Raw genomic sequence first — 543 nt, 5'->3', positions numbered from 1 at the left:
TAATAAAAAATAAAATAAAATTAAACTTACAGTAACCAACCATTGCTACTTACAATATTTATATTTAGTCTGGGGAACTCCAAACCGAGTTCTTACCTCCATTTATGTAAAAAAAGAGCAGGGCTCCAGAGATCGCGGCTTTTTTCTCTCAAACACTCAAAAAATATTGTTGCTCTGCGACAGCCATGGCAATGAAAATATTGATAAATCACTGCAATATCATTAATTCATCATTTCTATCGGAAGGAACGGTTTTCCAATTCCTTACTTTATTCAGTATGAATGACTGTCCCTGGAAATCATGATACTCAAGTATGGCTTGATGATAGTTTCCCGTTTCTGGACAGAGTTAAAACAGTTCAAAGAAGTATAATTGTTCATAAATTATTTACACAAATATTAATCCATAGTTATACATTAAATTAATAGGATTGCTGTGAACATTCATTTATAAATCTAGTTTAACGGTTTAATAATTTATATTTATAAATTTAATAATTCGTATCAATAAAATAATTTTTATTTTCACTTTAATTTTAACTT

The sequence above is a fragment of the Halyomorpha halys genome, unplaced genomic scaffold, assembly GCF_000696795.3.
Source record: "Halyomorpha halys isolate HHAL.00 unplaced genomic scaffold, Hhal_1.1 Scaffold1710.1, whole genome shotgun sequence".
Classification (NCBI taxonomy): Eukaryota; Metazoa; Arthropoda; class Insecta; order Hemiptera; family Pentatomidae; genus Halyomorpha; species Halyomorpha halys.
Note: the sequence above shows the minus strand (reverse complement) of the source record.